The sequence below is a fragment of the Erpetoichthys calabaricus genome, chromosome 4 (assembly GCF_900747795.2).
Source record: "Erpetoichthys calabaricus chromosome 4, fErpCal1.3, whole genome shotgun sequence".
Taxonomy (NCBI): Eukaryota; Metazoa; Chordata; class Cladistia; order Polypteriformes; family Polypteridae; genus Erpetoichthys; species Erpetoichthys calabaricus.
Window position 1 is genome coordinate 227,651,150 of NC_041397.2, and position 22,222 is coordinate 227,673,371.

The window sequence follows — 22,222 nt, forward strand, 5'->3', positions numbered from 1 at the left end:
CCACACACACACACACACACTCCTTCTTCCGAACGCGCAGAGCGACAAGCAGGCATTTTGGCAGACGCAGCACAAAGTCCATTTCTGCTCAGCGTGAGTTCAGCTGCCCCCCTTCACAAAGCGAGTGCAGACACATCGACGTCTGATCGCTGCGTGCAGTGTGCAGTGTTGGTCTGAGGTGTTTAAGAATGTAGAAAGTGTTTAAGAGCATAGGAAGTGTTTATAAGAGCGTGGGAAAGGTTAACAAGAGAGTGAGAAAGGTTTATAAGAGTGTGGGAAGGGTTTCTAAAGCCTTAAAATATGTATAAATAATAAAATAAATATAGGTCGCTACTTCGCGGATTTTCACCTATCGCGGGGGGCTCTGGAACGTAACCCCCGCGATAGGTGAGGGATTACTGTACATTTAATTTTAGGATCCTTTTCTGTTAGTCAATTTAAATTTGCTTTGTTTTAACAGTATGTTTAATCTATGTTTTTGTGTGTACATCATTTATTTTGTCCGTAATTTGTGACTTGTAACCTTGGTACAGTGCTCTAAGCAGGCACTCTGTGAAGCGGGTTATACAAAAATTAATGGAATTGAATTATTGTAACAAGATAATCAAACACACAATGAGTAAAGTTACATTAATCAGAATCAACAATCTGTTTTTTGATTTACTCTTTTTTTGCTTTATTTTCAACACTGTGCTTTTTGTACTCATAAGCGGTTAGTTAAAATAGGCAAGCACCCGGAGTGTGTGCTATAAGGATGTTCCACAGTTTAGCTTTCTGTTTTTTACCGGTACCACACTGTGTTCCTTTTGGACTGATCTCCTGGGGCCTCATGTATAAACGGTGCGTATGCACAGAAATGTTGCGTACTCCCGTTTCCACGCTCAAATCGCGATGTACCTTGGCGTACGCAATTTCTCCGATAGGTTTTGCAGACTGGTGGCACCCAGCGTCAAAGCAGTGCTACTGTTCCTATGTGGTCACCCTTTCTTTCTTAGACCCACATTCCTGACGCGGCTTTATAAATACACTGAAACTAACTGCATATTGTTTATTAGTGTAATGCATCTGATTGTAATTAACCTGCAGCAATATAATGGTCCAGGGAATAGCCATAGTATTCCAAATACCAAACATACGTTTGAAAGAGACAGTACTGCTGTGATAAATTATTTCATTGAAGGTCGCGCATGGTGCAGCAAGCCACTTGCTTGAGATATGAACAAGCACTGCGCCACCGTGTTCCCATGTTTAATAACATGCTTTCATTCCTATCATCATGAAAAAGATATCACGTATACATCTCAGTATTTTATTTATTCAGAGAGCTGTAATATCACGAATGTAATGGATTATGTGTCCTGTTGGAGAAAGAGAAAGCCCGTTTAAGAAGTAGGTAGTGATTCACACACAGAGCACAAAGAAGATCAAATACAGAACAAAGCATTTAACGTCCTACTTTAGTTACAATGGGATTTGAGAAACTAGTAAATTAAACGATTTTAAGATGAAGTTTATGATGTTCTACTTTAATGGTAAAATAAACTACGTGATTAAAGTAGAAATTTCGAGATTAAAGTTGACATTTCGTGCTTTTTTCCCACTGTGTGCCTATTTTTTTTGTCTGTACCCTAATAAGCTTTCATATGACGCTCAGACGGTGGGCTACGACTTGCCTTTTCACGGCGACTTTGATATGTGATTCCTTTTTTATTTCGAGCACTGTGCGACTTTGTGAAATTGAGCTTTCGAGTTTCTCCGACACTCTGTCACTCGATCAACTTTCTTTTGTTGATTATACCACTGTTTAAACCAACAAATAGTATGTTTTTCCTTTGCCTCCACTTGGTATTCGCTGAAATTCTAATATTTTTCCCAGTGCTTTTCCCATTGTCTTTTCTCAGAAGGCTATTTATATCGATTTGCATATTCAAAGAGGTGTAATTCTGGGAGGAGTTGGGGCGGGACAGAAGGCGTGTGCACGTGCGTTACTTTTCACGCTGATCGGGATTTATGTAGTGGAAGAACGTGAAAGTTTGCGTACGTACAGATTCCTGCATCTGGATTTTTCTGTGCGTGCGCACATTCCCGCTTTTGTGCTTACGCCATGTTATAGTGTGAGTTCTACGCACGGCGTTATACATGAGGCCCCTGGTCACTACTTAAGTAAGGCTAACTCAGTTGCACGTATCAGCAGATTTTTTTTTCATTTTTACATGACTACTGGTTATTACAGATTAGAATCAATCATCTTCTCAACTACTTACTCTGGGTGTCCTTCAACTGAAGTAGATCATAGTTCATGAATATAAAAGAAGAAACAAGACACAACTTCTTCAGCTACCATGAAAGAAACAGGAAATCATGAAGATTGAGTCAAGGCTAAATTATAGACAACATTACTAATATTATTTGTAATTCTATAAGGCTTCATGAAGCATGCAGCATATTTCTTTTAGGGTAAAAAGAGGCAAAGGAGCTTGGTGTACAATATTTGCAGGTTGAAATGATAACAAAGAGGCTTGTGATTCTTAATCTATCAAACCAGTCTTGGCCCACACAGACTGCAAACATGTGGCCTGGATTGTCACTCAAGGAACACTGGAATAGCAGGCCAGCAGTCTGACAATTACATTTTGACTAAAACTGTGAAATGCTACAACAGATGGAACTACACATTTTTATATGCACAGCCAACTAAAACGTTTGTTTACATGATCTTGGGAACATTTAACACCTGGATGACAGACAAGTGCCCTTTATTTCACTAATTAAAAATGTAATAGTTCAGTGTCTCTGGTGTTCATCAGTATTTCCTGACAAAATGCAATGGAATTGATGGAATAAGACAGAATCATGGTAAAAGGGAGCATCTGCCTGCATTTCTTTTCTGATGCCTCAGTGAGGCCAGAATAAAACCTCAATAGGATATTTTTGTTATCGCAGGTGTTAGAAACATAGCTTAACTTCTAAGAAAACATGGCATCTCCCAGGCTTTCTAGTTAGTCTGAAGCCCTTCTGGTGAGATTCCTGGTTTCAAACATTTATTTGCTTCTTTTGTTAATTAAAGCATTACTTTCATAAAGCTGTCTCCTGTAGTAAATTTCTCTTTCTTTTAATTTGTTGCTGTTTCGTTTTCTTATCATGTTAACCAAGATTCAATGTTCTAAATGAACTGTACACTATGGTGTTTTTAGATCTTTCAAGGTGCATACATAATTGCTTGTGGAAAGTATGACATCTTTGTTAACTATTGTACACATATACAGTATCAGTGTGCTGCTTAGGGGCAAGAAAATGTAGAGCTACAGTAATCAGGAAGACTGGATATCACGAGTCCTGGGTGCAAAATCAAAAGTGATTTTTTTTATAGCCAGTCAGTCAGCTGGATTCATTACATCAGATGAAAACTAGTCACGGAGAATTAAACATGTGCCAGGGTTCATGTATGAAGTGTTCCTCAAGATGTATGAGAGTTAATCATAAATCAGGAAGAAAAAAAACAGTAAACTATTGAATTATATTATAATTATATAATTATAATTAATTATAATATCATTATAATTATAATTATATGATTATACTTACATTCTTATCAAGATAAATAAATCAACACTTTTGAAGAACTAGTGGCTCTGTTCAGAAATGACTTATTAATAATAAAATAAATTCACCAAAATAGTAACCTTTAGAGAAATACAAATTAGATTTGAATGTGAGAGGTTTAAAAAAATAGCTTTAGGAGAATTTATCTGTATGACAAAATAGGGGTAGAAACAATAGAGACTAAGGATACCAGCTATGTCACAGATGAGAACTTGGAAAATGAAGAGCCATGAGGCACAACTAGTCAAAATTTCTTCTCAGTATGATCTACTTTTTCTTTATAGCATTTCTTTAACATGTGGCTTCTTGTATAAGATATTTAATGACCATGAAGAAAATAATTAAACCTTTTGTGTATTTTTATGCATTTTGAAATACTGTACTGCTAAAAGCACAGTGAAACACTACCTTGAAGAAAAATTGACCTCTTCAATTCATTGCTTTATCAGAATAAGCTTTCATTTTTAGAGGTTTAGATATCATCTAGGGACTTGTTGGGTTTAAATGATGATAGTCATATTAGGCTAGAGGTTTTACGTTTAAGTCAGTGAAGCACGTCTTATATGGTCCATCATTTGTCTTCTTGGATACTGATGTGGTTTATGGATTTCAGTCATGTCCGATCGTTGTATTGTATTGACTCCCTTCTTTTGACACCCACTGCACGCCCAATCTACCTGGAAAGGGGTCTCTCTTTGAACTGCCTTTCCCAAGGTTTCTTCCATTTTTCCCTACTAGGTTTTTTTTTGGGAGTTTTTCCTTGTCTTCTTAGAGAGTCAAGGCTGGGGGGCTGTCAAGAGGCAGGGCCTGTTAAAGCCCATTGCGGCACTTCCTGTGTGATTTTGGGCTATACAAAAATAAACTGTATTGTATTGTATTGTACAAGACTTGACGTTCCAAATCACTTTGTTTGTAAATAGTAGTAGCTGTATGAGTAGTGTTTAGGGGTTTTTGGAGTATAATGATTACTTTATCCTTAATCTAGTATGTTTATTTTTGATGTGTAAATTCTACACCAAGTTAATATACAAGTCACCCACTAATATGCCTAATTAATTTGATCATTAGTAGGGATTGTGCTTTCGTGTCAGTAGGTATTAAGTGATGTTTGTCACATCACATCAGCCTGCATGACACAGTTGCACAGATCTATTTTACAGATGTCATTCCCATGCTGTACTCTCTACACAGTTTTTTTTATTTCCTAAATGAAGAAATTCAAAACAGGTTGCGAAAAACAAAACGTTCAAGTATTACAGAAAATCTAGTACTTAGCTTAACTTTTAATGCTGGTTTAACTTTACACATACAAGCAAATACAAGGTGAGACACAAAGATAACCGGATTGGTAAAAAAAAAATGTATTGATGAATTACAGCATTCTAAACATTGTCACCTTCTATATACTCCCCCTCCCAATCTGTACACCACTCCAGACATATCTTCCATTGATTGAAACAGTGCTAGAAGTCTTCATGCTTGAGGCTCTTAAACAGGCTTTCCTTTTCTGTCTTCACTTCATCCACTGAAGAAAAATGTGTCCCCTTTTGATTTCAGGAAGAAGTAAAAATCACAGGGAGCTAAATCGGGCGAATAGGGAGGATGATCGAGGACAGGAATGTTTTTGTCAGTCAAAAACTGCTTTACGGAAAAACCATTGTGTGCGGAAGCATTGTTTTGGTGAAGCACCAACCCAACCACTTGACCTGGGCATTGAATGTCTTCCACATTTTCTTGTCCTTCATTGAAACGTTTGTGCCACTCAAAAACTTGTGTGCAAGACAATCTGTTATCACCGTACACTGTTTTCATCATTTCATAAGTGTTGTTCAATTTTGCGAGAACTTTCATGTTGATTCGCTGTTCGATTTTTTTCACCCAACTCCTGTAGCGATTGTTGTGCAAATACTGACAGGGCTATTCACAGGATATACCTAGCCAGTCAGTGGAGATATAGTTCTATGATTCACGTTCGGCCGACTTCGGTTTTCCAGGAAAGCCCCAAGTCCATTCTGGTCATTTTTGTGTCTCACCTCGTATATTGGACTTTACACCATCATCATCATTCTCAGAAAAAGAGCTTGTGTTACAGCAGGTACATGGGCAGGTTTCTAGCCTTTTCAAGAGTTCTTGGACGGACTGTCATGTCCAGTTGGCATTGGCTTAGCTGGGAGGAAAGACATCGAAAAGGCTGGATAGAATTTAATAATAGCAGAACACTATTAAAAGCAGAGTAAACAGATGGATATTTAGCAGCAGGGTATAGTAGCTGCTCTTTTTGTCATCTTACTTAGATGTTATTTATTAAAGATAGTACAATAAATTATTAGTTATCCTAGACTCCCAATTACCCATCAGTTAATTTCTGTAACATAGAATTTTCTTGAAAGGTCTTGGATGTATAAAATATTTTGTATTTGACCTTCAACTCTGTCTTGCTTTGTATATTTTCCCTGGATGTTTACATTTTAAAAAGGCAATATCTCACAGCTCATATAGTGTCTTTTATAAAATACTTTAATATGTATGGATGAAAGGAAGCTAAGTCTATATATAAATATGTTTTATACAAAGAAAAACATCTATATACGGTATTTGCGTTACCTCTTAAAGAATAAATTACAGTGTCATACTAATTACACTTGCTGCACACTACTGCATGAAATTATATAAGGAGGGAATTCTGCCAAAAGAAAATAAATATGTGATGTCATTAAGTTTTAATTAAAAGCAGACACTTTTCAGAATCAACTTGGCTATTAATTACACATCACACTGTGCATTAAACTTTTCAGAGAGAGAATCTAGTAAGAGAAGTACACATTTTTTTAAATCAGCCTAGTAAATATTGCATGTTCTTATTATTTTGCTACAGGACCCAGTTTTTACTTCTTTAAAATACTGTTACTTGTTTTCAGTTACTTGTCTGCCAAAACCTATACGTAAGACTTGCTTTTTAGGTCTATGTATTGGCATAAACACGAGAAACCATCATTTAATAAGAACAATTTTAAACAATTGTAATTACAAAAGCTATACACAGTCACATGAAAAGCCATTCTGCATATTGCCCATAATAATAATAATAATAATAATAATAATAATAATAATAATAATAATAATAATAATAATAGTAATAATAATAATGTAGGTGTTAGAGCTGACATTGCGAATGTACGAAGTCCTGGATTTGAATCCTGGCCCGTGTTGGCCTGTGTTGGCTTTACATGGTCTCCATTTATCTGCATGGTCTTTTCACCATTTTACCTCCCACCTGCTAAAGATGTCTTGTAGTAACGATAATCTGGCCCTCTGTAATTCTGTGGGAGTGGGTGTGTATATGCATAACTATGAAATGACAGAACTTATATTGCTATTGCTAATAGTGGCACTATTTAGATGGCTGTCTTGCATACAGAACTGTTGGGATCCTGCCCCAGCAAACCTGAACTGTTTCAGAAAATGGATGACTATTAAAATAAAAGTTATGTTTTGAAAATGGCTCTGGGAGCCCAGTGCTAGTGGTTATCATAACTCATTCTCTACTGGTGCTTAGTCTATCAGCTTCTGCACAGGCGCCTAAGAGCTTTTGTTTTTTGGCTTAATTTAAAAGCTTAGGTTATTTTCATCCAGATTTGGTTTTAGCCTTAGGCCTGATATTCTTGGGATAAGCTTCAGTCCATGCAGACCTGAGGTAGATCTAAGCAGTAATGGATACACGGATGAAGAACATAAAACATTAAAAAAAAGTCTGAAATGTGTTTCTGGATGCAATGGCAATTTTAACAGGTCCAGTATGTAAAGAGACAACTCACCATAGCACTTTGATGCTACAGGATAGTACTAGATTGCTTAAACTTATGTGAAAATCTTTTCAAACCTAATCCAGTTCAGGTTGCCAGTCCATTGTAGTCCCAATCTCACATACACATCTAAGTATCATTGATTTGAAATTGTCGGTCAAACATGTCATTTCCTGTATTCCTCTATTCCTGTATTGGATCCATCCAAATTTGTATGATCAAAAATTTCAGTTACATTACCTTGTGAGCACTATGCAATATTATACAATATAACCACTTATGTATATGTAACACTATTAGATTATTTAAAAAATGCTCAAATTTGAATGAGAATTCTCACAGATTAACTGTGTGTTAGCATCAGTATCACATTTTGTAGTTGCAACAGTGACTACCATCTGTAAATGTATTTCTTCTATTTAAACAAATAATGTTTTCCATGTGTCCACTCATTCATTTATTATCTAAACTGCCTAATCCGCCATAGCCCAACCTGTCAGAATTAGATTCATGCCAGAAATCAAATCCTGGCTGCATAACCAGTACAATTTTGTTTATTCACTGTCAGAAAAGCTGACAACAGACAGCAGGGATGAAAAAAATGCTAAAGTTTACCGGTTAGTACATATTGTCATTAGTAAAATGGACAGGCTTCAGCTTTTTAAACCTGAGATCCTTGAAACACAATGCTTAAACTAATAAGGTGTAATGAAAATAAATAAACAGGTCGCTGGTATTCTTCACTGAAAATGCATCAAGTTGGCTCTTTCAAGTTTAATCTGTTGTCCACCAGCTGCATTTTTTACAGCTCTAAAATAAGACTTGATCAATGACTGCATTTAATTTGTTTGAGCACTTAACAGCAGTTTTATCTGGGTCTTTCACGTGCATTATAGGAAAACAGTCCAAACTGTACCTCACTTCACTTTCCCGTAACTTTACACATCCAGAGAATCGCAGTTTTGTGAAGGGCTGCATTTTCAAATGTCGCATTTGTTTGATGCAGTTGAGTTTTCACCCACTTCTTTTATGCAACTGTCCATAATGTGTCGCAGAGGTATTGTGACTAAAAACAAAAAAATTATAACAGCAATAGTAATAAAAAAACATTTAAATAACATGCATGGTATGGTACCAATGTATATTTAGCACCCAGAATATTGCATCTGTGAGTTTACTTAATTTGAGAGAAAAAGTGAGCAATGACTGAAAAGGAGTGGGCATAAGACCAACTAATTGGGTCGCTTTATTGTCAGTTTTCAAAAGATTTGCCTGGGGACTTAACTGACATCCTAAGTTTTAATAATTGATTTCTGGGATGAGGGCCATTGTGCTCTCTGTTCTTTGTAAACTTTTGGTAGGTGGTGCGCAGGGTGGATTTCTTTGTGTGCTACTGAAAAATGTTGTGTGCTGAAGCATAAAAAGTTCTGTGCACCAATGCATGTGTGTACCTTAGAGGGAATACTAATGACTGGTTACGAGTTTTAAAGCCAGAGTACTGAAGACTTGAAGTGGTGGCACTATCCTCTGTTTTTTCTTGCCACCCTCAAACATTCTGATTTTTTGTCAAAATGACCTAAAAGACTTTTAATACCAATTAACAGTAGTTCTAAATCAATTCTGAGTAATCTGAATCATCTTTATAACATTACCAATGACAAACTTCAAGTGCTAAACTCTCAGATGTGAGGTGGCGCAATGCTCTCACCATCCCCTTCCCATGCCAAAGTCCATAAACTATCTAGAATCACAGAAAAGAATCAAGTTGTTGGAGACATGCAAACTGACGTCGCACTAAGTTCTGGTTGCAGATTTTCATTTAATTTTATATTAATTGTCCTCACATAAGAAATAAAAAGTTATGGTTATATTCAGGTGAATATTTATAGTGTACATTTGGTAGACACAAGTGAATAGAATAAGATAATTGCAGATGCTAGAATCTGTCTAGCAGTAATGTGTAGCTGCTATCATATTAAAAACGTAGTCATTGCATTTTCACCATTAGGAATTAGTCACATAAGTACCATGTTGTGCTGAGGCTTATACAGTATAATGACACTCCCACAGAGAATGAAAGTAGGAACAAATTGCAGACTTGATGAATTTGGTATTGAATAGAATATTTGCCCACCACAGTTCCCTGTTAGTATACAATGAACACCTGCTTTTTGTAAATAGATCTTATTTGTAGAAATTGCCCACATTTGTTGCAATGTAAATTATTGTTATGGTAACTCTATATTGCCATTATTCTTTGTAGGATTTCACACAACCTTTTCCTCTGAATGGAAATTTTATTTGTTTGTTGAAAGATGCGATATAATTTCTGTGAATCATGAAAAAGGAATTCAACTGCCAAGAATTTAAGTCTGTTCAGACAAAGCCATTTGTTTTAGTACCCTTTGTAATGGAGATGTCAAAAAACATTTTGCTATTTCAGAAATATGTTAAGAGCAAATAAAAAAAACAAAAAGGGATCCCCTATAATTCTGAATGGAGTTAGTGAGGAGTATGCATCTTTAAAGGTAAAAAAGTGTGTAACCCATTTATTTTTCATGTTGAAAATTTTAAATTCCCCATTGCCATAACTTAGTTCAACATGGACAGAGAATTTGTGACAGAGTATTTGTGAATGTCTGCACCAGGGCTAACATTAGAACATTAGAACAATGAAAACAGGCCATTCACGCCTAAAAAGCTAATTTTCCCAAAATAACATTATATGAGTCGAGTTTTTGAAGCTCCATAAAGTCCCACTCTCTACCACACTACTCTGTAATTTATTCCATGTAACTGTGGTCTTCTGTGTGAAGAAAAACTTCCTGATATCTGTGCAAAATTTACCCTTACCAAGTTTTCAACTGTGTCCTTTTTTTGTTGAATAGCTTAATTTAAAGTAACAGCTGAGATCCACCATGTTAATTCCTTTAATAATTTACAAAAAAAAATCAATCATGCCCCCTTCTCCATTTGCTTCCTTAAACTGAAAATGGTAATTTCTTTCACTCTTTTGTCATGGCTCGTACATTGTAGTTCAGGAATCAGCTTATTTGCTTTTCTCTGGACTAGTACTGCTTTTTCTTTTTTGTAATATGGGGACCAAATTGGCACACAATACTCCAGATAAATTGTCACCAGTGTGTTATATTTCTTAAGCATAATTTCCTATGATTAATACTCTACACACTGAGCTCTGTAACCTAGAATCCTATTGGTCTCCTAATGACTTCTGTGTAATGTGAACATTGCAGTATGGTATCTGTGGGAATTACGTTTGTTATGCATATTGTAGTAAAATGCGTTGTTTTTATATGCCAGCAACAAAAACATTGCCACATATTCTCATACCTACAAAAAAAATTTGAAAAATATTTTTAAAAAATCTACAAACTTTATCCTAATATATAAGCAGATGTGCGTAGAGTAGCCAAAAATTGTACTCAAGTAAGAGTAGCGTTACTTCAAAATAATATTACTCAAGTAGAAGTAAAAAGTAGTCATCCAAAAAATTAGTAAAAAAGTATTTGGTGAAAAGACTACTCAAGTACTGAGTAAAAGTTTGATCATAATAAATTATTTATTTTTTAGAAATGTTGTAATAAGCCAGACAAAAACATAAAATAATGTGCATATTCTGCTCTTTCCAAATAAAAAAATGAGTAAAAATAAATAACATCTTTACAAAATTAAGATGCAAAAATAACACAAAATTCCAAATCTCAGTTTTTCACAACAAAGCTTTAGAAGCCAATACCTACAGTAGGTAACATGTATGTTTGAACAGTGCAAACTACTTACAGTGACAAGATATACTGTACACTGACAGTATAATACTGCATATTCACTTGCCCTCCAAATAGCACAGCTGATAGAAAATAACATTAGAACAAGGCAGCTTGTGCACGTACAAGAAGTCTCACTTTACCTTGACTGGCCAGTCGCGGATAGTTGACACGGTTGACACAGTCACTGTATAATAGATGTAGGATGCTCTTTTTAAAAAAATTAAAAATTGAGACTGCAATTAACATGAACAAGTGTCCTTATAACTGTTCTTATTTTTAAGTTCTGTAAGACATACACTGTCAGACAGATCACTGAATAATGCACAGACAGAGACGTTACTAGATAGATAAACTGGGAAGGCACTGTATAATGGAAGATATAAAACTGTCAGGAGAAAAAAAAACAGCTAGAGGGATAGATAGATAGATAGATAGATAGATAGATAGATAGATAGATAGATAGATAGATAGATAGATAGATAGATAGATAGATAGATAGATAGATAGATAGATAGATAGATAGATAGATAGATAGATAGACGTGAAAGGCACTATATGACAGGTGCTGCAGAAAGGCAAGCAGGCAGTGAGAGTATATTCACATGTGAAAGGCACTAGATAAACGGATAGATAGGGAAGACACTTATATAATAGGCAGACAGAAAAGGCACTAGACAGATGCATAACAGTATTAGCTACAGTGGTGTGAAAAACTATTTGCCCCCTTCCTGATTTCTTATTCTTTTGCATGTTTGTCACACAAAATGTTTCTGATCATCAAACACATTTAACCGTTAGTCAAATATAACACAAGTAAACACAAAATGCAGTTTGTAAATGGTGGTTTTTATTATTTAGGGAGAAAAAAAAATCCAAACCTACATGGCCCTGTGTGAAAAAGTAATTGCCCCCTGAACCTAATAACTGGTTGGGCCACCCTTAGCAGCAATAACTGCAATCAAGCGTTTGCGATAACTTGCAATGAGTCTTTTACAGCGCTCTGGAGGAATTTTGGCCCACTCATCTTTGCAAAATTGTTGTAATTCAGCTTTATTTGAGGGTTTTCTAGCATGAACCACCTTTTTAAGGTCATGCCATAGCATCTCAATTGGATTCAGGTCAGGACTTTGACTAGGCCACTCCAAAGTCTTCATTTTGTTTTTCTTCAGCCATTCAGAGGTGGATTTGCTGGTGTGTTTTGAGTCATAGTCCTGTTGCAGCACCCAAGATCGCTTCAGCTTGAGTTGACGAACAGATGGCCGGACATTCTCCTTCAGGATTTTTTGGTAGACAGCAGAATTCATGGTTCCATCTATCACAGCAAGCCTTCCAGGTCCTGAAGCAGCAAAACAACCCCAGACCATCACACTACCACCACCATATTTTACTGTTGGTATGATGTTCTTTTTCTGAAATGCTGTGTTCCTTTTACGCCAGATGTAACGGGACATTTGCCTTCCAAAAAGTTCAACTTTTGACTCATCAGTCCGCAAGGTATTTTCCCAAAAGTCTTGGCAATCATTGAGATGTTTCTTAGCAAAATTGAGACGAGCCCTAATGTTCTTTTTGCTTAACAGTGGTTTGCGTCTTGGAAATCTGCCATGCAGGCCGTTTTTGCCCAGTCTCTTTCTTATGGTGGAGTCGTGAACACTGACCTTAATTGAGGCAAGTGAGGCCTGCAGTTCTTTAGACCTTGTCCTGGGGTCTTTTGTGACCTCTCGGATGAGTCGTCTCTGCGCTCTTGGGGTAATTTTGGTCGGCCGGCCACTCCTGGGAAGGTTCACCACTGTTTCATGTTTTTGCCATTTGTGGATAATGGCTCTCACTGTGGTTCGCTGGAGTCCCAAAGCTTTAGAAATGGCTTTATAACCTTTACCAGACTGATAGATCTCAATTACTTCTGTTCTCATTTGTTCCTGAATTTCTTTGGATCTTGGCATGATGTCTAGCTTTTGAGGTGCTTTTGGTCTACTTCTCTGTGTCAGGCAGCTCCTATTTAAGTGATTTCTTGATTGAAACAGGTGTGGCAGTAATCAGGCCTGGGGGTGGCTACGGAAATTGAACTCAGGTGTGATACACCACAGTTAGGTTATTTTTTAACAAGGGGGCAATTACTTTTTCACACAGGGCCATGTAGGTTTGGATTTTTTTTCTCCCTAAATAATAAACACCATCATTTAAAAACTGCATTTTGTGTTTACTTGTGTTATATTTGACTAATGGTTAAATGTGTTTGATGATCAGAAACATTTTGTGTGACAAACATGCAAAAGAATAAGAAATCAGGAAGGGGGCAAATAGTTTTTCACACCACTGTATATAGTAGTTTCATTTTATATTTAATGTATATGTATTTTACAACTCGGAGAATTATGTCAAAAAGAAATACATTAAATCATATATCAATCGACACATGCTGCACGCAGGAATGCGAGCAGTGAGAGTGGAGATAGATGGGAAAGACACTAGATAGATTGTATACAACAGGCAAAAATAGCGACCACTTGATAACAGTATTAGCTATAATCAATGAAAGCATTAATTAATCAACAGAAATAAATGCAATCAACATTTTAAACTTAACGATTTACTTAAGAAAAAAAAGAAAAACGCCCCAGCAAGTCTATGAAGGCAGACGCTGCAGGCAGGCAGGCAAAGCGGCGAAAAGTGCAGAACAGCGCCCCCCTGAAAAGGAAGTGGTAGAAAATAGATTGCATCAGTAGTGATTTACTACTACCATAGAGAATGAATGGGAAACGGTTTAGGGAGTTTTAGCTAAAGAATACGCAGTGGCCGCCTTCCGCTGTACATGTCAGCATATGTAATGGAAAAAAAGTAACGATTTGAGTGTTGCCCAATGTAGCGGAGTAAGAGTAGCGTTTCTTCTTCACAAATGTACTCAAGTAAAAGTAAAAAGTATGGTGCAGTAAAAATACTCTTAGAAGTACAATTTTTTTTAAAAGTTACTCAAGTAAATGTAATGGAGTAAATGTAACTCGTTACTACCCACCTCTGTTTATAAGTAATATATGGTTGTGAGAATTTTTTCAGTACACTGCTGCACCTCATAGGTTACTCAGGCTTATTGCTAGACACTTGATCTTTTTCTCAATTATTTCTTTACCATAAATCACTGTATTGGATTCTGCAATACTTCTTTCAGAGACATTCACATTCATCATAAGTAGGTACTTGCTGCATGGGACACAATTTCAGTGGTTTGAACTTGTTGTTAATAGTGCCAGCCGGAGCCAGGCCTTTGAGGATAAATTTGCGTCCCTATGTATAATAGTTTTTTATTACTAACTAGCCAACCCGCGGCGTAGCATACGCCGCATAATTATTTATTGATGGGTGAACACTTCCTGAAAGACACAGTTGTCCAAATGGGGTGGGTTTGAGGATACAACTGTGAGTGAATGAAAAGATGGAACTCTGGAGAGAGCAACATAAAATTGTCCGTGACTGAAAACTGGTTTTGGCAGATACAGGCATATCTTTTTGAAAGTTTGGCCCTGTGCCTTATTAATTGTCATTGCAAAGGCCAATCTAACAGGAAATTGTCTGCGTGTAAAAGTAAAAGGCAAATTTGAATCTGATGGGGTCAGGAAAATCCGGGGAATAAGGACAGTTTGTGAGGTAGCAGCTGCAATAATTTTACACTCCAGTACATTACGGTGAGTGCTGGTAACAGGCAGGTGGGCGGGCAGGCAGGCGGGCAAGTTAACAAAAACACTATGCTCTTAGTATGGTATGAATCAGGTTTTTGTAAACAAAGGTTTTCCCTGTTCCTGCAGGACCATCTAAGAAGAAGCATGTTTGTCGCGGATGGGAATCACTGTATGCAGCGTGTAAAACAGTTTGCGAGGGTGGATGCGGCAGATAGAGGCATATCTTTTTGAAAGTTTGGCCCTGAGCCTTACTAATTGTCATTGCAAAGGCTAATCTAACAGGAAATTGTCTGCGTGTAAAAGTAAAAGGTAAATTTGAATTCTGATGGGGTCAGGAAATTGTCTGCATGTAAAAGTAAAAGGCAAATTTGAATCTGATGGGGTCAGGGAAATCCGGGGAATAAGGACAGTTTGTGAGGTAGCAGCTGCAATAGTTTTACACTCCAGTACATTGTGGTGAATGCTGGTAACAGTCAGGCGGGCAGGCAGGCGGGCAAGCCAACAAAAACACTATGCTCTTAGTATGGTATGAATCAGGTTTTTGTAGACAAAGGTTTTCCCTGTTCCTGCAGGACCATCTAAGAAGCATGTTTGTCGCGAATGGGAATCGCTGTATGCAGCGTGTAAAACAGTTTGCGAGGGTGGACGCGGTCGTGCGTATCCCATGACGCGGGAGGAGGGTTAGAGTTGGTGGGCGTGGCTCTGTCGTGCTTATCCCATGGGCTTAGAGTTGGTGGGCAGGGCTCTGTGAGTTGGCGGGCGTGGCTCTGTCATGCGTATCCCATGGTCTCTGTCTTGCGTGCCATGGTCGGCTGCTTAGTGAATTTTTGGTGGGCGGGGCTCTGTGAGTTGGCGGGCGTGGCTCTGTCGTGCGTATCCTATGGTCTCTGTCTTGCTTGCCATGGTCGACTGCTTAGTGAATTATATATATAGATAAGTAATAAATAAAACTACTTATGAGGGTGATAACATACGAGGAAGTGAGTGTATTAAGCGAGAGCGTCCAATTCAAATCGTCATTTTGCTTGAGGTATTTGACGAACATTGCAACATACATTTGGCTTTTTTCTTTTTTTTTCTTTTGCAATTTATTCATTTTCATTTTTCATCAATTTGTTGCCCTTTCCCATTGTTCACCCAAGTGTCTCGTTTGCGTCACCCTTGTCCCAGCCCTGGTGCTAGCTGCTGTTTCTCCTCTTCCGGTCAGTTTCAATCAACTTGTCGGAGCAGGAGGTACACATTAGTGTTGCACAGCGAATTATTATTACATTTTTGACAAATGAAGGAGTCATTCCATCTCAGATTTATTCAAGACTTAAAAATCAAATTGGTGAAGAGAGTTGCTCTCAGTCTAGAGTGTATAATTGGTGCAAGTCATTCAGAGAGGGAGTGTCATCTCTTTGGTTCACTTAAGGTATTTTTAGGAGGGAAGAAATTCAAGTCGAATGAGGAGGTTATTGATGCTGTGTAAGAATGGGTCAACATGCAGTCAAAAGACGTCTACTCTTCTGGGATTAAGAAGCTTCCTCAGCGCTGAAACAAGTGTATTGCAGTGGGCAGGTGACTACATAGAAAAATAGTGTGTAAGTCATTTCATTGTATAAGTGTAGCTCATAATTTCCTGTTTATATTTGAACGCCCCTCGTAGTTTTTCTAAGCAGTCCAAGTCATATGTAAGGTTTAAACAACACACACTTTTTCTGTCATAGTGCTTAAAGCAGCCAGTTACTTTGATGTTTTTTTTCATCTCCAAGTATCTTAGAAGATACAATTTGTCAGCGGTGTTACATCTTCATTCCATGATTTTCAATAAGTGAGCGAGTTCAGTATGGACATCTGTGTTATGTTAGCTTTTACCAATTGAAAATACAGTGTATCTGATGGCAACATGAACATGTAAAACCACACTCATGGCTCTCATCACTTTCTGAGCACATTCTTAGCAGTAATACTGTAGTGAGTGTCACACCTTTTCTTCAGTTTTGTTAGTTGATGCACAAGGTAGAGACAGATAGAGACAAATATTGCTGTAAAGTGCAAGGATGCCATGCGTACTTTTATTTTTATGAGTAAATTATAAGGTATTTAACAAAAACATGTTTATTGTGTGTTAGTGAGTGTTTGTGACATCATGTCCTATTAACATGTAGATGGTCAAACAATCACATATAATTTCTTGCTTTGTGTGATGAGCCGGTCCTTCAATCAATACATAAGCTGTGATGTCCCCGTGTATGTACGTATATACAGTATATACTGTATGCTGTAACTTATTGAGCAACAACATGTACCAAAAATAATGTATTTGTTAAAAAAAACACAAGGTTGAAGTTAAAACATGACATTAACTAAGTCTTGCTGCCATTTTGGGTCTAATTACACAGCTTTTGAACTGTTACATTATCAGGTGAGGTGTCCCAACTTGTTACTTATCAGATATCATTTCTTGTCTCCCCGTTCAACTGTCCCTTTCTTTCTGTCTCTCACTCACAATCCAAGCCCCTATCCCAATGAGTAGTAACCTAGCCCAGGGGTTTCCAACCTTTTTCATGCCAAGGCCACCCTAACAGGCTTACTGTACCTTTGGCTGAGGACTCCCTACCTATCACCATCCAAAAAATTACCTTTCCCACATGTCTATAATAAATGACTATACAGACCTACTACCTATTAAGTACATGTAATGAAACTATTTTAAAAAATGCATTTTTACTATGAAAAAATAAATTAAATTCACCCTAGGCCTAGTGAGACTTTTGGCCTTGGATGTTCTTACACAATGTGTCCACTCTTGGTTGTAGCTGGCTTAGGGACAATCTCATATAATTTTCCACATTTAGAAGTGCTCTGTTTTTGGTTTTCAGTACTTTCAATGTAGAAAAACCTGCCTCACGTAGATATGTTGTTGCAAATGCTAAGAGGCTTTGGATGGCTTTTTCACTCAACTCTGAGTATTCGCATCTGCAATTGCTCCAAAACCTGTATCATTGGCTATTGTAATAAATTTTTCTTGTGATCCCAGATCAAGATAATCCTCTTCAGTTCTGGATTTGGTTGGATCTCTGATACAATTTAAATGACAATTGTTCAGCTCTGAGAAATAGTCACTAAAGAATTACTTCAGATGTGACAATATTATAGGCAGGACTATTTTTGTAGGTACATTGGACATTACTAGCTCCTGGTGAAGGAGAAGGAACGTTACAGTACAGACTAATGTTGCAAGCCGCTGGCACAGGCATGTTCCTTATACATTAATTCTATCACAGATCATACAATGGTATCTGATTGCTCAAACATGCAACTGCTGAATGAAAAGGTCCAGTTTTTCGGGTTTTTTTTTCAGTGTTCTCAGAAAATTAGCAGCTGAAAACACTATAGTTGTTACAGAGGGCACCATTAGAAGAAAATTTCTGTAGAATTTGGTTAAAGTCTCATCATTCCTTCAGGTTTGATTGTGAAGTGAACAGTTTTTTTCCAGAAACCTTTAGGCTTTTATAAAAAGTTAATATTACCTGAAAGCCATTAGATTGCCATTATCTACTGGGCACTTGTAGAAAGATTGTAGTCAGAATCAATTGTTATTTACGTATATACTGATGGTAACTTTTCCAAACTTTCATGATGAATCAAATTTTTAAAAATGTGAGTACAAGTCATTTTATATACGGTGCTATAATAGACACATATGGTAATTCTATGAATTGATTGAGCAGTGTCAAGTACAGTATATAGCAAGTGTCACTTAGCATCTAAATATATATATATATATATATATATATATTAGTGTACAGATTAACAGGAGCACTTAATCAGTCTACTAATTTCATATTGGATTTATTTGTTAATAAGAACAAGTATCAAACTGTAGATTGAGGATTACTGATATGCAACATTTAATTGACTATACTTTTATGTTTTATAAACAAATTATACTTAATATTCATGAAAAACAGAAGTCTCCAGGAACTGAACTTATTTTGACATGCATTAGAGTGGGTCCACCAAAGTGAAAACCAAGAAACTGAACATGAAATATAGTAGCAATGTGTCATTATGCTGCTGATGAAGAACCTGTCGTTATGTAGAAGATTCCAAAAAGCCATCAGTGATTTCGGATATTTTGTTGAGCTGCTTTATCCCTGTCATATGTGAGAAAATCACAGTAAATTAACATTGAACCCTAAGCCCAATTTCCTCCAACATCAATTTTCAATCAGCTTATACTCCCCTCTCAAGTGCTCTCATTAGCACAGATTGATGAGCTTCACTTATTCATTAATTAAGCACAAAGAAACTCAAGCATAATTATTTATGACATAAACTTTTTCTAAATTATATTTTTCTAGCTTTTGTGTGTTCTGTAGTTATTGTATATCATATTTCTCCAGGAAGGAATTATTTCATTCCTTTTGAAAAGGTTATGTTGTGCCTCAAAGTTCAGTTTACATTTGCTAGTGCCTGCATATTTAGGCAATGTATAGGCACCTGATTGATTTGGATGTGCTACATTTATGTGTACTTAACCACTATATTTTAAAAAATATTTACTCATTGGTAGTTATGAGAAATGACACTTTTACTTGAATACATTTATAAAGAAAAACAACTTTTTACTAAGTTTCATTAATATCACACTGCAACATGGATTTTTTGTATATGTGATATTTTAATTTATTCTCTTTAGAATCAATCAAGTCTTTCCTACTGCAAAGAAGCAGAGACAATCATCTGGCTCATTCTGTGGATTTCATTGGCCATTTTTGGCTAGAACCTTCTAGTACTGCCAGCCAATAGCAAAGCCTCATAACTTGTTGGTGACTTGTTCTTTGGATTTCATTGGCCATAATTGACTGTCAGTCACAGATGTTTCCCAGATAGTCAGCAGGTTGTAAATTTGATCAAAGATTCTTTCTCAAGATTCAACTAAGTATTAAGAAAATTAGGGCTGTGGAGGAGTTGACAAGTATTTTGTGTGAATACCACTGGCAATCAATATTTAAATATTTATTTATAAAAAAAAAGTTATTATCATGTGTTTTCATCTTTGTATGCTAAAGTGCACATGAACTCTACCTCTAATTTGTGAACAACACATGGCTCTTAATCGTCTGCATTTCTCCTTTTGTATAGCAGGCATGCTGACTTACTCCCTAGGTGTTTTTATGTCTTACTTGTTCATTTTTTATTCTTTTGTTTATGTTAACATTACTGTTCATGCTTATTATTTGTATAATTATGTATTCTTCCTCAGTATGGTTGATCTTCTACTTTCTATATGTCTATGCCCTAAGAGGCAGGGCAACCTGTCCATCACCATCAAGAGACTGTCCTCAGCGCTATAAAGGCTGAGGAAATCACAGTCTGTTGTGGGTCATTGAATGTGCTGCCATTGGTGAGATCTCTGGTGATTTGTTTCTTTTTTTATTTTTTGGCTGGATTAACCTCTCTGCTTCTTGTTTTTTGTTCTAGATATTTGTATATTGGGACTTGTTTACCTCTAAATTGACAAATTTGTGAAGGCAACTGCTTCCGTGCCTTATGTGCTCCTCAAAGCTTTTTGTGTAGCACTGCTCGATAAATCTTTTATTTACAATGGTCCTTGGCTTGGCCTATCTTGACTAGCAGGGGTTTGACAGCTTCCTCCTTCAGTGGCCATTTTTGAAGTATTTTAGGACTGTGTTTGCTTTCTCTAAAGGCCTAATGCCATTTAAATGCGACTGAAGCACAACACTAGGTGAGAGTGAGCTTTGATGGTTTTCTCAATAGTACTTCAATATTATATTAGCCATGGAACTCACTGTCTATGCAAGACAACGTTGCAAATTGCAACAAGCTAAAAACAAAGATAAGTCAATGCTTGCTGATATTAGATTTTGATATCCTAAAGAGTTGTTCTCATTTTTATTAGGTCAGTTCAGCTAGACTAAGTAAAAAAGAAAATTTCATAGCTAACCCAATTTATTTAAGTTAACATTTTGGAAGCTGTTTGCTAAAGACACTTCAAATTTCATTTAGTCCTTGATGCAGAAAAATGTATTAATGGTTGCACACAACTGAGCCTTTTTCCAAAGATATTTAAGTAGTTTGATAACAATTTTGATAACAAACAGTATTTTAAATGGTTATTTTGTTTGTGTGTTTAATCACTCTTTTTGGCTATTTCTTTTTGGAAGTAGTGGATTTAATTTATTATAAAGGTCTATTGAAAAGGCCTATATTTATATGAAGGTGAAATTCTTTGTTATTTTTCATTATGTTAAAAGCCCAGTTTAAATCAAAGTCAGTTGAGTTCTTTGTTTAGTTATTTGGCCTTAATTGCTTTAAGGAATACTGTTACTTTTATATGGATGATATTTTTTAAATATCTTAGGACATTGTTTATTTTTGCTATTTTGATCCATTTAGTTTCATCAGTGTTGGACTAAGAGACTCCACTTTGCACATCATCCCTTTTTTCACAAGACTTTTTCTTGAACACTCAGCCTGATGTGTTGACATGTTTGCATGTTATTAGGAATTAATTGAAACCATTTTTGTTACTTTTTGATAATTGTTTTGTAAAATATTAGTTGTTATCTTTGTGGTTAATTTGTTTACACTTTTTTATATTTTGGTGACATCTTTTCTTTGTCATTTTGTGCACTTGTTTTCCATGAAAACTGACATTCTGCATTCCTGGATTTGTTGTGTCCTATTGCTATGATTCTATGTGGTTGCTGGGCGTGTGGTATATAGACAGTGTGACCTGGAACATCATGGCACTATATATAAGATGGCTTCTCAAAGTAAGCAGGTGACCAAACTTTAAAACAAAATGGAAAGGCTTCAAGAATGTTAACAAAGAATTAGCAGGGAAAAAAAAATAGTGTAATTCTGTCTTTTTGCTTTTGTTTTAGTTTTGGTGTTTTGGCTTAATGTTTTCTCTATGTACTTACTAGTCTTGGCAATGTCTGACTATTCTCTGCTATTACCTAGTAGCATCTCTTCTGTTCCATAAATAAATCATAACGCTTGTGTCTTCTGTAACCAGTGCTCTTAGATTAATCCAGAGTAGGTAAAATTGGGTGATCGATTAATCTTAGAGGAAGAACAAAAAAAAAAACAATAAAAAACTATAATTAGGTACTGTATGTGTGCTTTTTTTAATAACCTACTTGCTTTGTGTTCTTTTTTGTAATGCATTATTTCTGGAATGATCTGCCATCTGGTATAGAAGTGCTTCAGTCATTGCTTCCACAGCGGAGCTAGGAACACTCCCTAACTCTGTAAAACTCTGAGGAATTATATAATGGAAACAAAAATCTCAAGCTCTTATTTAAATTACACTTTTGTGCAAAGAGAGCCAAAGGCGACA

General features: G+C 36.3%; 1 protein-coding gene across 3 annotated transcripts in view; it reads left to right on the forward strand.

Annotated features, from left to right (window-relative positions):
• pdgfd (platelet derived growth factor d) overlaps positions 1 to 22,222 on the forward strand; it is a 338,383-nt gene that overhangs the window by 258,609 nt on the left and 57,552 nt on the right. The window lies entirely within an intron of this gene.